Source organism: Phoca vitulina, unplaced genomic scaffold (genome assembly GCF_004348235.1).
Source record: "Phoca vitulina isolate PV1807 unplaced genomic scaffold, GSC_HSeal_1.0 scaffold3, whole genome shotgun sequence".
NCBI classification, from domain to species: domain Eukaryota; kingdom Metazoa; phylum Chordata; class Mammalia; order Carnivora; family Phocidae; genus Phoca; species Phoca vitulina.
In genome coordinates, this window is record NW_022589706.1 from 11,716,457 (window position 1) to 11,732,278 (window position 15,822).

The 15,822-nt window shown below is 35.4% G+C and overlaps 1 protein-coding gene and 1 pseudogene across 3 annotated transcripts in view; both read right to left on the reverse strand.

Moving 5' to 3' along the window:
* KCNIP4 (potassium voltage-gated channel interacting protein 4) overlaps window positions 1-15,822 on the reverse strand; it is a 1,108,185-nt gene that overhangs the window by 165,170 nt on the left and 927,193 nt on the right. The window lies entirely within an intron of this gene.
* Window positions 4,587-4,737, reverse strand: LOC116630369 (annotated as a pseudogene).

The following is a 15,822-nucleotide window of genomic DNA, read 5'->3' on the forward strand; positions in this document are numbered from 1 at the left end:
ATTTTTTAATATATAAAAAAAAAGGAATATAAATATGTATGCCTTAGCATTGCTTTGAGGGTTAAATGAGAAAGCACCTAGTACATGGGAGATGCTCAATGAATGTTTCTTAAAGCATTATCATTATTACTGGCTCCATTCCTCCAACACCAGATTTTAGTGGAACTGGCCTCAGAAACTCAATTTCAAGTTTGCTCTACATATGTAGTAAAGGATAATCTTCCCTTTTCGGACCTTGCTTTGATGTCTGAAGAGGAACTGCTCTCTACATATTTCTATCACAGAAATGTTTATTAAAGGACCTTCAGCTATTTTAAATAAAGGAATTATAAAAAATGAAAAGTACAGTATCATTTTACAATTCTTAACTAATTAAATTATTTCAGAATGTAATTTTCATGGACTGAAATTTATAATATCAAATTATATCCAATTATATACAATTTCCAAGAGATATGAAGGAGAAACCTTTTTGAATATTCTATTTTACCAAAGCTATTCAGTTTTAAAACTATTCATTTTATATGATTTTTAAATTCTGGTGAGCTAAATGACATAGTAGACTATTCTTGGACAGTCTTAAGATAGATATTAGAAAAAAAATCTATTGTCATTGTATGTGTGGGCTAAGATTTTTGAAATTATTAAGATTTGTACAATAGCATTAATAATAATTTTGTAGTATGGTACTTCTCAACTTGAAATGCTTTCACTTCTATCTTTACACAATCCTGTCACTTGAGAACATTCTATGGAAAGGATAACCTAGCATAGGCTGAAAATGATGAAAAAGCATATTTGTGGAATTATGAAATTCAAAATGGCTGGGGCAAAAGACACCCAGGAGAATAGGCAAGGTGTGCTCCAGAATTAGGTTTGGTAGATTTTGATGAACATGAATGATTCAAGGAAGAGTCAGGTCTTACTTTCTGTGGAAAATGGAGAGTTACAGCAAGAACAAAAATGATCTATTTGCATTTTTAAAAAGATAATCCTTGCAGCATGGTGGAGGATGAATTTGAATAAGAAAAGTCATGGAAACAAGAATGCTAGACAAGGAGTTGTTTCCACAGACAAGGCAAGAGTAGATGAAAAGATGAACAAAGGTATTGGTATTTGGGAATATAGAAAGACAACAGATTCAAGAGGTATTCCTGAGGCAAAATTGGCAAGACTGGAGAGAGAAGAATCTAAGGTAACACCACGTTTTAAAAGCTTGAAAGACATGGTTGATGAGAGTGCTGTGAGAACATGAAGAATGATATAAAGAAGGTTGTTTTAGCTGCCATTTTTCAACCAATTTTGCAATTTTTGAACCAAAAGAGATACAGCATGAATTTATGATGACCAGTATTTAAATATCTAGATCTCTATACTACTTTAAATTGTTCATAGAACTGTCAAGTACATTTTTTTTATTAGGGCCACACAATAATGCTGTGAAATAGGTAGCTATGTAGATAAGGAAACGAATATTCAGAGAAATCAGTTTAGTTGGCAAGGTCACCTGATAATAAGTGAAAGACTTATTTGTTTACTATATGATGTTCCCTTTTATAAAATGCATCCGGTGAAATAGAGAAAGTTATATTTAGAACTAAAACTACCTAGATTTCCAACATTTAGGAAATATTTGAAGGCTTGATATTTACTATTTGATTTTAGAAAGTGGAATTGCAGGGTTGAAATTATAAAAAACTGTGATTATAAATAAATTCAGTTGCCAACTTCACAATATTCTTTTGTGTGTGTACAGTTCTATGTGAAAAAGTTATATATATTTTTAAAGATTTTATTTATTTATTTGTCAGAGATTGAGAAAGAGAGAGGGAGGAAGAGAGAAAGAAAGAACAAGCAGGGGAAGCGGCAGATGGAGGGCAGGCGGAGGGAGAAGCAGACTCCCCGCTGAGCAAGGAGCCCCATGTGGGACTCGATCCCAGAACGCTGGGATCATGACCTGAGTTGAAGGCAGACACTTAACCAACTGAGCCACCCAGGCATCCTGAAAAATGTTATACTTTTGAAATAAAAGCAATATGAATTTCTAGAAACAACTACCAATAAGTCCGTTTGGTTGATGTTAACAAGTTTAATATTAATGAATGGTTATCTCTACAATATTTGTTCGTGGGACTTTTGAGATCTTTTTAGGCCAAGAGTTACATTATCAATAAATGGACACCAGAATCCCAAAGACAATTACCATTGTCTCCCCTGAGTCATCATGAATAGTTCTGCTAAAAAGTTTATCTAGCCTTTGACATAGTTATATACAAACTACATATTCAACATTATCCATTTGAAAAGGAAGTACTAAAAAACACATCTTATTCTACTTCCTTAATTTTCAACTATTAGAATAATGATCTGTTAATTTTCTAATTATTAAATTGAATTTTTTGGCAAAACTCAACACGATTTAATCAAAATGAAGTCTTTTGTTATAACCTTGTTCTGATACATAATTTTCCTGGAATGTTGGACCATGTATCCAGATAATATTTTGATATTCTCCAAAACTTCCCCTTTGGCATCCTCAGAATAGTATTTGAAATGTGTGGCTTTTTGTTTGAATACTTTCCAAGTTTATGAGTATAGTAGTAAGATAATTTAGTGAGTAACAGTGAAGAGATCCTTATAGGTGAACCCACCAGAGTTCTCAGTAATCCAGGTCAGTTGTCTATAATATTGATTATCTGAAAATAATCTTTAAACATGAATTATTATGTACACACCAGATGTCTTGATTCCAAGCGGTAATTTTAAGGAACAGACACATAGCTGGGGGTACATGGTAGAGTTAGAGTAGACATTTCTTCTAGAGATGAGTGATGATATATAGATCTTTGCCCTATGCATCCTGTCTCTTATACAATTGTGTATTCTTTTAGAGGAAATCTGGTTTTATACCATAGTTAGAAGAATCTTTTTGCTTTCTTAACTTAAAGATAATTTTGGTTATTTTTAATCTAGAGAAGAATAATTTCTCCTTTCTTATCTATACATTCTATTAGAAATATACTAGCAAAATAGTCAATTCCTCTTTAGGACCCTTCAAACTATTTAATGATCTATGTATAAGATAGGCCACAGCTAGGATGTCACTTTTAATTCAAGGGTTCTTCCATCTGTGCAAGGACAGATGACCTCTGGAAATGCAGTATTAGCCATTCACTTACTTTTCTTCCACTGAGAGGCTCAACCTGGAATAAATAGGGTGGAGACAGCCATCTCATGTTATTCTATCTCATTGATTTCCACACACAGAAAACTGTATGGTTGATTAGAGCAAGGAAGTGGGCACAAATATGTTCTAGGGAGTATAGATTGTGTTAAGAGAATCAACTTTTTTGATTTTCTTTGCATACCTTCCCCTTCATAAACCATTTTCCCATTGAAAAAGAAACAAACAAGCATACTTCTTGCCCATTTCAGAAACTTACTATGGTATATGACCCTGAGGTATAAAGTCCTCTGGAATGTCAAATACCGGGACAATACAATATATTATTCTCCAACTGGATGCTAATTCCTAGGGTAACACATCATTTCAAAGTCAATTTTTAATTTATTAATTTCAACAAAATTAATAAGGGATATAACTAATTTGTCAGCTGATAGATCACCAAAATGATTTTTATGATGAATCACTAGGTGATTTTTGACAAATAAATCGGAAGGAGTTCAAAGAATTGTGACACGAAACAAAATTCATTCCTTTCCAATCTACTTGCTACACTTTAAAGGGGCCATAAAAAGCTAGACTCTGGCTGAACTCAGACTCACCTACTTACTTACTTGTGGGACCATGGGCGGTTTATCACCTTCTCTATGCCTAAGTTTTAAATTCTAATAGCCAGCACTAATAGCTAGGCACTTCAGATATATTAATTCATGTAACCCTTACAATAACTGTGGGGCTGGTAATGTTATTATCTCAGTTTACGTAAATAAACTGAAGTTCAGGGAGATCAAAATGGTAAGTGTAAATGTAAGTATTTTAAAATTACGAAATTTAAAAATTATACAAAGGGAGCCATAAGAATACTACTTATTCTATAGAGCTACATAGTAAGGATCTAATGAGTTAAATAAAACAGCAAGCATTTGGACCCAAGCCTACTACCCAATAAACATGATATGAGTTGAGGTGACATTACTGTTTATGAGCAAAATTTTCATCACTCACATCCATAAGAATGTAAAGGAGGACTATGATTGATGATGAGTCCTTTCTTATTCGGGTAATTAATGTGAGTTTTCCATGGAAATATGAACCAAGAGATAGTACTTTGAGAACATTTTGTTCTTTTGTTTTAATTACTTTTAAAATTTGAAATAAATTATTTTATTTTATTTTATTTTTTATTATGTTATGTTAAATCAATACTATTAATGCTTATTAATCAACTAAACTGAGAATTAATTTTTTTGAATCCCTATAGTCAGAAAATTTTTTTCAAAATGAAATTACATTTCATATACATGTTTTTCTTGCAGAGAAATATGATAGCATGATGAATAAAAGGCTTCAACCATAAAAAGTACATACTTAGATAAATGTCTCTAGAAAAAGTAAAGAAAAAAAGATAAACACTCCTACCTCTTAAGAAAAATAATGGATGAATGATGGGTATCAATTTGCCATAGCAGTTAGATTCAACTTCATACATTTAAAAGAGGGATGAAACACATTTTATTTTACACTTGATCTTAGCCAAAAGGCCGAGAAGCGAAAAAACACATTTTATTTTAAAATATCTGTATTTGCAGTATGCTGGGAATTATAACATCCAGAACTATGGTAATTAAAGTTATGATGAAAACATTCTAGACTTCAATTTAAAATGTGCAGGAGTGTACATAATTGCTCAAAATTATTTTAGGGGATGTGAGAAAATAAAAGAATATTGGTTAAAAACACAGTAGACTTGGATGGAGAAGACACATTTTAGACTTAGTTTAGTGACTGCTATTAGTTTTGGGACCTTGGTAAACTTACTGAAATGTCTCTAAATTTCAATTTCTTTATCTGTAAAAATGGTATTAGTTATGAAAATTAAATAGAAATACATGGAAAATTTCTTAAACAGTCTAAAGTACTCTATTATTATAAAAAATATGGAATAACTAACCAAGAAAACAATTTAGAAATGTTTCTTGTAAGATTTGTAGAAACCATGATACAGAATTCTTTCAAATGTGTTAACTTCTCTTCAAAAATATTGTTTATAGAATTTATTTGACAAGTTTCATTCTCCTGATGTAAAAAATATAAGCTATCTCTGATAAGAAACACTGTATAGTTTTTGATAGTCTATAGTTGAATTTGTAAGATTTTTTTCTTTTAGAGTGTGAATGCAAAATAAGAAGATGGATTTTCATCCTTGGATTATAAACTGGCTTTTTAGATAATTTCAAAAGGTTAATTTATCAAAAGATTCTATCAGTGTCATCAAAATCAGGAACAGTTTTTCAAGGTCATCTCATTAAAGGCCAGGAATAATTTGCATGTATAAATCCTGGTGTGTTTGTTAAAAATTTGTCTTTACCTGCAGTCACAAGTTGCATTTTTATTTTATCATTTACTTGCAAGAGAAAACACTTCCAGTCATACTGGCACAAAGTTAACACCATGAGCAGACCAGCTACATGTGATATTTGAAGCAAATGTAAAGTTCACTAGTTCACTCAAGGAACCCAACTGTTGTGTCAGCTTGTGAATTTCCACACCACTCCTCTCATTTTCTTGTCATTTTCTCCTGTTTGGGAAATGAGAATCGCTGCAGTGGGTATTGAACCGCCAGTATCCTCTGCATGGCATGTTGTCTACATTCCTCATTGTAGAGAAGCATCACAAAAACACCCACAGATACTCAGTTCATCATGTGTAAGAGTGACTCTAAAATGGCTGTAGTGGGGGACCTTCTCAGAATAGCAATTTGAATGAAGCAAAAGATTACACGCAAGGCAACCATCGGTGTACGATTTAGCATTAGATTTCAGCTTCATGTGGACCATAGTGACTGAACCAAATAAGTGTTTATTTCAATAAAACACAGTTTAGAAATAGGCCGTCCAATTTAAGCCTTCTTCTAATCTCGGTTGTCGTGTTAATCTATGGCTTTCTTGTGCTTAAAGATGGCCACTATGCCTCCAGACATCCCACCTCCATTGCAGTCTGAAAGAAGGGAATGGTTGAAGGAGAAAAGGTGAGTACCAACTGAATCAGTTCCTCCTCCTCCTTTTTAACTAGGAAAACAATAGTGCATCTGAAAATTCTATGCAGCAGACCAGTAGACTACCACTTGCCGCTTATTGTTTGCCATTGTGTCATAAGACCATCTCTAATGGCAAGAAAGCCTGGATGATGGCATAGTTTCTCTAGGCACATTGCTGCCCCAATTCAAATTGGTGTTCTGTTAGTGAGGAAGTAAAGAGAATGGATAGAAGCAGTGTCTAGCCCTGTCTGACTCACTCAGCTTTAACACTGCATTTTTAAAAATTTCTTTCAAAGTTCACAGATGCACTGAATTAAGCTCCAATATATTCAATATTATTTGTAGTTTTGTGGTGTCTTTTCCTGTACTCAACTGCATGTTCCTCCTCGAGATCAAAGATTGTATCTTATTTTCATTGCATAGCTCCTAGTACATAGCGTGCTTAACCCATGACGTATTCTTTTCTCATATTAGATTTCAATCATTTGACTCTAGGATATATTAAAGTGCCTGATACATCCCTAATGAGTTTTGAGTATGTACGTCTTGAATTATTGGGGCATTTAATGCTAATGACTAGGTACAAAGCTTTTGCACTTTGAGCCTAATTACCTTGATTTGATTGAAAGCCTGAGACAGTCCATGTTATGTTTTCATACTTTTTCTAGGTCACTGCTTTGGTTTAGACAACCTGCATGCCATTGTCACTCCCAGAAGCACGTTGGGTTGATAAAGCCAAATGGAAGTGCTCTGAATGTTTGTACCAAGAGTCTGAGCACAAATTTCATGTCAGACAAACTTTGGGATGCCTATGATTTCTTCTAAATATTAATTATATGATGATGTAGCCAAGAATCCTTTAGTTCCATTGCCTCCTTAGACATTTTATTTAATTAGGGTTTATTTTGCTACATTGAAAAATAATACTTTTTTTTTTTCTCTTGCCATTTGTTTTCAACCTATACCCCACGGCCTAGCACAATTCTGGCACACAGTGGGTCAAAGTAAGTTTTGAATCAATGAATGGCCGTGGGCCAATTTCCAAGCGTCTATACTAAAGTTTCCTCATTAGTAAAGAGATATGTTAAAAATATCTCATATAAGGGAAAGGCCTAGCATAAGGGAAGGTACTGGTTTTGGGTTAGAGTCATGGGTTTGAGTCCCAGCTCTACCTCTTATCATCTTGTAGAAACTTCAAAATTAATTTTTTTAATTAATGCATTCATTCATTCCACTGCATAATAGGGGTTGTTCTAGACACTGGAAATACACATGTGGAAAAAAAGGAGTTATTTTCTGGTAGCTCATAGTCTAGTGTGAGAGACAGGGAATATATATAAATGCTTTAAGTCTATTCCTTTACCTTTCAGCTGGGTTAGTAATTTCTGCTTTCCAGCATTATTGCATGGATTCAGTCCATGATATCCACACCTACCATACTTTAAGATATTCATAGCCCAGAATAGTGTTGGCCAAAAACCACTCAGCACAACTTTTCTTTCTTTTGTCATTTTTCCTTTGAGAAGAAAGCTGTGCATACTCTTAAAATTTGATCTATAAGGAAGATCTAGGGACAATTTGGGGATCTATAGTACTTTGAGTCTTTCTCCTCCAGAGCTCCTCATCAGAACCACAGAACACAAAAAATGATTTTGGTGACTATTTTCTCAGTTCATCCTAGATTAGAACAGAGCTAGTACCATGCTATGATGCATAGAAGAGAGAATAATTTATTATATATTATATAATCACATTTTATATCACAGATGCTTGTGTTGGAAGTCCCAAAGGCACCCCCAGATTTGGTGATTCACTGGGAGGATGAGGACTCAGCATATAGTTGTACTCATGGCTATGATTTATCACAATAAAAGCATACAAAACACAATTAACAAAGGGGAAAGGCACTTTGGGCAAAGTCCAGAGGAAACCAGGTGCAAGCATCCAGGAGCGTGTCATATGGGACACACTTAATTTCCCCAGCAATGAGTTGTGATAAAGCACTGAATTGTCATCTACCAGGAAAGCTCATTAAAGACACAACTCCCAGGGATTCAATTGGGAGGATCTCACGTAGACACTAGTTTTGGATATACTGAGATTTCAGACTCTTAGAAGGAAATGAGGTCTTTGCTATAAACCATTATTTTTATACAGTTTAGGAACAATGAGCCGTTCTTAGCAGTTAGGGAATAAAGGGAACTCTTCCTACTGCCAAGTTCCCAGATGCCAAACAAGGCTCAACCCTGTAGAAGGCCTTTCTATGGAGAGTAGTCTTGGGACTGTATGTTAACTTTTTCCTACACAGCACCTGACGGTGTTTGCATAAGAAAGGCCTGGCCTTTTGGCGCCTTTGCAGTGCTTTGTAAAGAAAGGGAAGCTTGAGAGGTAAGGAGTATAGAAGAGTAAAGGAAGAATACAATGGGGTTCTGTCTCCCCTCCTCTCTTTGGGGCAGAAGGCATGGAAAGCCTGGACAATGCATGGGTTGATAACATCATCTGCTTGTCTTCCTTTTTGATTTGCTGCTCATCACAAAGGGAACAGAGGTGATTTTAAACCTATATACATTGCAAGACAACTTCAGCTGCATTCCTGAAAGTACCTCATACATTGTGGTCTGTGTTTTACAGTGGGGAAAGTGAGAAATCCATTTACTGGGGAAAGTGAGAAATCCATTTATAAAGTTCACTTCTTAAGTCATTTATTCTGTAAGCTCAGAGTTTAGTGCTTTGAGATTTTGTAAAGTAAGGCACAGCCGTGGGTCATTTGAAGTTTTTGTAGCTGAGTTTCTACATGAATCAATCCCACATACTGAACTACCTGGAAATTACTGAACTTAGAAGAGTTTCTCCTAGATTTCTTGTTATGGTATGAAATGTATGCTTTCAGCTTAGTCTCTCCTGCTGAAATAATGTAGCTTTTGGCCATTGGGAATAATTGTAGAGCCAAAAATAAGTCCTTACACCTCTCTAAACAAAGCACAAGAAAATATAAAATCAACAATTAGCATCAAAAATGCAATCTTATTGTGTTTTTCTTAAGATAGTCTTGCTGGTTTTATTTTGGGACTGTGGCTAGATGGCCTTTATCCAAGAAAGTGAGCGATTATTTTAGTGAACAGACAAGGAGAAAGAAGCGTGTGGGAATAAAATATTTAAATTGCTGTTTTCTTTGCAGCTGTGGTGGTGCCTTAAGTGGTGGGACTACAATATTGAGAATTTGAGGCTATTTATCCCTACCTTAAATATTTTGAGGACCATAATGTTTTTTATTTGCAGCTCTTTGAAATATGATGACAGGTGGTTAAAACTAAAAAGGTTTTTCCTTGATTAATCACCTCGTGGAGTAGCTTTATTAATGAAAGAAAAAAAGTGAGGCAAAAATATTTCTTGCTAGCATTTTGACTTCTGGAGGAGGATTTGAGACTGAATTCTAGCTGTTTGTTTTCAGTATTTATTACAGTTTAAATTAAAATGTGTGGGATTTAGTAAGAATGTCCTAATATCAGTTGTGTACAACTGGGCAGTTTTGGTGCCATAGAAAATGCCACGGTTATCTATATTTTAAAAGGGTATTTTTAAAGCTAAAAAAACAATACAGCAGCATATATTTTTAAGCTATTATTCTAAACAGTGTTACATTAAAATATCTATTGTTTCTAGGGTTTCTTAATAATTGAAAACATGATTTATTTACAAGGGAATAACTTACTCAATTCTAGGGAACAACAGAAAAAAGTATTAAAACAAAAACTAAGAATTGTGTGTGTGTGTGTGTGTGTACTTGGACACAGAGAAGAATAATAAGAGTCATAAAATATGTTCAAATTCAGCATGTGCTCTCATTAATGGCATTTTGGTGTCACACTTAAAACTATGTAAAACCTATAAGATTACATTATGTTTGGAAAATACAGATTTTTCAAGACAGTTCCAATTTCATCACATTTTATTTTATTTTTTTTTTATCAAAGCTGACCTGTCAAAACATGCTTAAATGCAGATTTAATTTTCAGCTTTCTAAGACTTTCACATAAATGAATTTTTAAAAATTTTGCTATAGCATAAATTAATAAACAAATCAGAAAAAAAATTTCCCAGGTCATTATATGTTTAATCAATATGGCAAAATATAAGCTTTGCTTTTAAAAATTTTGGATCCGTATCACTGGAATTTAGAGAAATCCTCATAGTCCAAGTAGTCCTTGCTATACTTGGAACAGTTATCTATACAGAGTAGAACCTAGCTAATTCAACCACTATTTATTAAATGCCCAGTAAGGACTGAATGTAATTATTGGATCAAATCTCATGTTCCAGTGGGAGAGAAATAAAATTAAATAGACATTTATAATACAACCCTCTTAGCTCCCACTCAACTCTGCATCATGTCAATCTTACCTCTTAAAAGTCTATCAAGGTATCTTTATCCCTACTCTACTCCTTTATTTAGGAGTCCAAGTCCCTCCTCCCACTCTACACTGCTTTCAAGGGAATGTCAACAAAAACAACCTTATCATGTTACCTCTGCATAACATCCCTTAGGAGCTGCCCGATATTTGAGAAATAAATAGATATTCCACACAGATTTTCTTAGCTGATGCTCCTAAGGAAGCTCTCATGACTCAAAACTCCTTTCTGTGGTTTCCAAAGAATTTTTTCATCCTGAGTCACCCAATATTCCCCATTCCCCTCCTGCCACAGCTAGCCAAACATTCCATAAGCCAGCCATACCCTCCTAGTCACTGCTTGCTCGTCAGTTGTACCAACATCATCACCCCCACCTCTTAATGAGCACCAACAACAATTTACTTGTGTGTGTCTACAGTGGACATGGAACTGTTCATTTATATAAGAACCCTAATGAGGAGGGCACGGGGGTGGCTCAGATGGTTGGTTAAGCATCTACCTTCAGCTCAGGTCATGATCTCAGGGTCCTGGGATGAGCCCCGCATCGGGCTCCCTGCTCAGCAGGGAGTCTGCTTCTCCCTCTCTCTCTGCCCCTCTCCGCTGCTCATGTTCTTTCTCTCTCTCAAATAGTAAATAAAATCTTTAAAAAAAAGAACCCTAATGAGGTAGCTGCTATGATTCCCATATATATTCCTGAAAACTGGAATACAAGAGCTTAAGTTCTTGCTTGCAAGGTCCTTGATAATACATAGGTTATGGTTTTCTTATCTATAAATTGGGGTTAATGATTTTCACCTCATAGAAGGATTAATTGTCATTGTAAGGATCAACTTAACTTAAAAACATGTCTAGTACGGACACTGGCACCTCACAGGTTTTCAAGCAATGATACTAATGATGATGAGGATCACCATACCTTATAATCTTCTGAAAGAAGAGAATGAGACACCAAAGGGAAAAGTTCTGCCCAAGATAAAGTTGATCCTGAGCCTGTAACAGTATCAAAAATTGGTTCTTTCTATCCAGACAAATATCTACCTCTCCAACTCAGGTAGGGTTATCTAACAATCACAGTGTAGGAAGGAATAGGATTGTTCCAATGGTTCATTCATTTCATAAACATTCCTCCAGGATCTTTTGTGTGCCAGATTCTGAGATTACATAGATTTCTTTTTTAAAGTCATGTCCTAAAGATTTCATCACTCATAAAGACATTTAATAATAATCTCCACTCCTTCAATAAATATTTATTAAACACTTACTCCAAGTCCAATGCTCTAATAGGTATGAACAAAAACAATCCTGAAATTCCAGTCTACATGGTAGAGGTTTATAATGTCAGTACTCAGATTGCATACAATATTGCCATATCTTTTTTTCTTAAATTTATTTTTCTAGTAATCTCTACACCCAATGTGGGGCTCAAACTCACAACCCAGAGATCAAGAGTCGCATGCTCCTCTGACTGAGTCAGCCAGGCACCCCCAATATTGCCCATACCCTACCTATACCCACTCATCTCTTTATTCTCTCATATTATTTGCATATGATTCTGACCTGAACTAGTCCATAAACAATTGGAGGGAAAAGTGTGTCTTTTGCTTTCTTGTTTGTTTTTGTTTTGTTTTAATCCTTCACTACTTCCCACCAAGGCCAAGCAAAACAGTTAAAATAAAATTTAGCCCAGGGCTGATACCTGAAAAATAGCTAGTAATAAAACCACAGTTATTAAAGACAGAGTGCACATCACAAACATGAATAATAGTTATTCTGGCAAGTCTTCCCTGGGGCTACTCTGGGACCTCAGCAGTATCTAGGGCATGATCTCAGACAGATGTTATCAGTGGACTAATCTATCAGCTGAAGAAAAATGGTGTCCTTTTCTTGATGTCTGCTTTACTCTGCTGCATAGCTTTGGCACCACAAAAAAGGGAGAAAGCCTTTCTTGAGGCAAGGGCTAACTTGGTGCTGAAACCCCCGCCTAGAGAGCATAGCCATTTGCATGACTTGTAGGGAAGGTCTTTACTCAGTGCGGGATCATCTCATAAGCACATGATCAAGGCACTAGCAAAAGGTGACCCTAAAGAGTTTTTATGAAGAGTTTAATATTCAAAATTAGAAAAAAAAAAAGCTTTTATTTAATCACCATAGAAAAATCAGAATACCATTCAACATTCTTGCCTTTATTTTATCATTTAGAATTGATTTTCAATATGGAAGGGGGGGGAGTACCAAAGCCTTTTCAAATTTTTTAGACTTTAGAAAATTGTCATATGGCCTTGATTTTGAGTAAAAGTTAGAATTTCACCCAGTGAGACTCTTCACTGTCTACAGCCTAGCTTTCAGTCTGGCCAAGGTATCTCATAGATGAATAACTAAGCGACAATTATTTATGTCAATTAATAAAGCTAAGACATAGGTTTAATCTTTATTCAATTCACAGTCTTAACCATAATGTTTTTTAAGATAAATAATTCTATTTTTTTTTTCTTTTTATCAAAGATACTATGCAAAGATTTTTTAAAAATTAGAACAGGTAACTGCATTCTGTTCAGTGGCTTTCAATTTTAAGTCACAACAAAAGAAACAGCTAACCAAGAATGAATAGGCTTTCTCATAAATACACATCTTTAAATTCCAAAGAGACAGAACTCATGCAAATGTCACCTTGAATATTAAATGGAGCTTTTGATGTGCTTAAGTTGAATGCTCCCTAGATTTTTCTCATACAAAAGATTTTACTAATGCATTTTTCAGTATGAGTTCACTGCTCAATTACAGGTTGGTGTTGAATCAGGAGAAATGAGGCAAGGAAGAGCCAATGAAAGTCCATGTGTTGACTTCAGGTGTTGGCTGGCTCAGAGGTCAGTCATATTTCATGAAGCCAAATTCAATCCTGCCAGTGTTTCTACCACTGTGTTTGTCACCACTAAATACCCAGCTTGCCACTGATACCGTTAAAGTTTATTTGTCTTTGCCACTGTTCTGTGTCTTCCATCTGCTGAGGCACCAAAATGATGACCTCTTTAAGTGACCACTTTAAAAGAAGATGCTTCCAACCATGTCTCTTTCTCCTGCTGTCCTTAGTCACTGGGCACAGAACTAGGACTCCCAGCCTTTTATCACACAGCCAGGTCTAAACTCTTCCCCAGACCAAATTCCTCACAGTCATTAACTTCTCTGACTTGCTTCCCATCAAAGCCTTTCTACCAAGATTTCTGGAACCTCACATGTCATCATAGGAACAAAACAAAACAAAGAAACAAAATCTCTTTCCTATATCCTCCAATTTTGCAGAACATTATTTCTATTGCCTGTCTTTACTGACATTTGGCTTAGTTCAGTCTCAAAATAAACAAAAGACATCATGCCTCTGATAACCCCTGCCCTTAGAGCTGAACTTCAAATCCTTCTCCTAATCTTCAGGTGGAAATTTGTTGAAATATTATTTTATTCTTACTTCTCTAATTTCTCATTGCCCATTTACCATTTAATCAACGAAAAATGATTTTACCCCCTACCCATCTAGCAAAACTGTTCTTTACGTGTTCATCTACTATCTCCTAATCTGCAAATACGATAAATCATTTGAAGATCACCTACTGAATTTTTCTATTGCATTTGACACTGTGAAAATTCTGGAATCTAAGGTTTCTTATATCTCATTCTAAATCTCTCACCATCCCTTCTTACACTTCCTCTCCCTTAAAAACTGCTTTGATGCATTATGTCATCCTTGACATAACTCTGCACATTTCTTGGAGGGATCACTTCCAAACTCCATGTTCTTATTTGCCATTTCCATGCTGAAACTTGTCCTTCTAACAGTCTGCTGGGCGGATCCTCACAGATTTCCCATGCTTCCCTCACTGCTAGGTGTTAACATTGGAACCTAGCATCTTCTCCACTAAACAGCATACACATCTTTTCTTCTTATCCGAATTAAATGCACCACTGTCTCACCGTCACCCATAAATATGGAGTCATCTTTGACCATCCTTAACCTCACTTTTCAACTGACCATAAAATGCTCCTAATTCTATCTCTGAAATAATGACAGAATCTGTTGCTTACTGTCTCCATCAATTCTTAACAGCCCATCGATGACCACTAGTCTGGTTCAGGCTTTTATCAATGTCTGAACTCCTGCTATTGTACCCTAACCTACCTCCCTGTTTCTAGCTTTAGTCTCCTCCTATGTAAACCCCGAAGCAATGCTCTTCCATGAAGATGCAAAACTGCCTTTATCATTCCACTGCTAGATGTGTTTCTTACAACTGCCTAACTTGCACTTTATGGAGATCACCAACTGCATCCACCAACTATTTTACAATGATGGGCCTCTGGATTTACAATGTTCTCCACCCAAAATGTCCTTCTGTTCCTACTTTCAATCAGTGATTTTTCATTTGTCCCTCAAAGCAAAGCTCCATTATCATTTCCTCTAGGAAGCCTCCTTATCCTTCCCAGGTTGAATGAGGTGCCATAGCTCAGTACTTCTATAATGACCAAGTATTTCAATTGTCACTTAACTGTTTTGCACTTATCTATTCTTATAACTGACTCCCCAACAGCCTGTGAGCATCTTGAGGGAAATGGCCATATCTCAAACATCTAGGTGCTCCCAACATCTTACAACGTGCCAGGCACAAAAAAACATCACAAAAAGTACATTGACAATTGAGAACGTGATTCACTTTCACTTTTATTTTTAGGTGAAAAACAGGAATATGATGTGCTTTTCATGCTCAGAGACTGATGAAATTAATGGGATAAGTATTTTCTTCAGATCTTTGTTTTTATACCTTTGAGATATAAAACTTATGAAATAAATTTCTTAAGTAGACAGTTCCTATAAAGGATGTTCAGGTTGTTGCTCATTTTTTTAGGAGAATCAATTGTCTTAGAAAATAACTTCTCCAGATTATCACCTAGTTGAGACTTCCTTTTAAGCAAATATTTTATCCAGGATGCAACTGTCCATCCAGAGGATTGTTCTCATCATTATTTCTTTCATCAGCCTTTGGCCTACTGTTGTGCATGTTGTTCTGTTTCCACCAAAGACTAATCATTAGGAGAAAATGTGGACATCCACTGAATCCCTGCTGTAGGAAGGCAGGGCAAGACAGTGGAAAGAACATGGCTTAGAGATGGACACACTGGACTCTAATACCGAGCCTTTGATGACTGG